This window comes from Triticum dicoccoides, chromosome 1A (genome assembly GCF_002162155.2).
Source record: "Triticum dicoccoides isolate Atlit2015 ecotype Zavitan chromosome 1A, WEW_v2.0, whole genome shotgun sequence".
Classification (NCBI taxonomy): Eukaryota; Viridiplantae; Streptophyta; class Magnoliopsida; order Poales; family Poaceae; genus Triticum; species Triticum dicoccoides.
This window is the reverse complement of record NC_041380.1, coordinates 318,641,386-318,641,639: the sequence shown is the minus strand read 5'-3', so window position 1 is coordinate 318,641,639 and position 254 is coordinate 318,641,386.

Genomic DNA, 254 nt, shown 5'->3' with positions numbered 1-254 from the left:
AGCCAAGCTTAGGGACGCGCTTGTCCGAAATGTAGGGTAAGTTACCAGCGTACCCCCACCGGTTTTGACACCACGACATGGAACTTCATTTTCGATTGAGGGGTAGAAGGGGGATTTCGCGTGTCTGGGCTGTGGGAGCGATTTCGGATGAGGAGGGAGTTCTCGCGCGTCCAAATTTCGGGATAACAAGGCGCGGTGCGGGTTGAAGAAGCGGGAGTTTCAAAGCAGGTGAGACAAAAGATACTCGAGCTTGA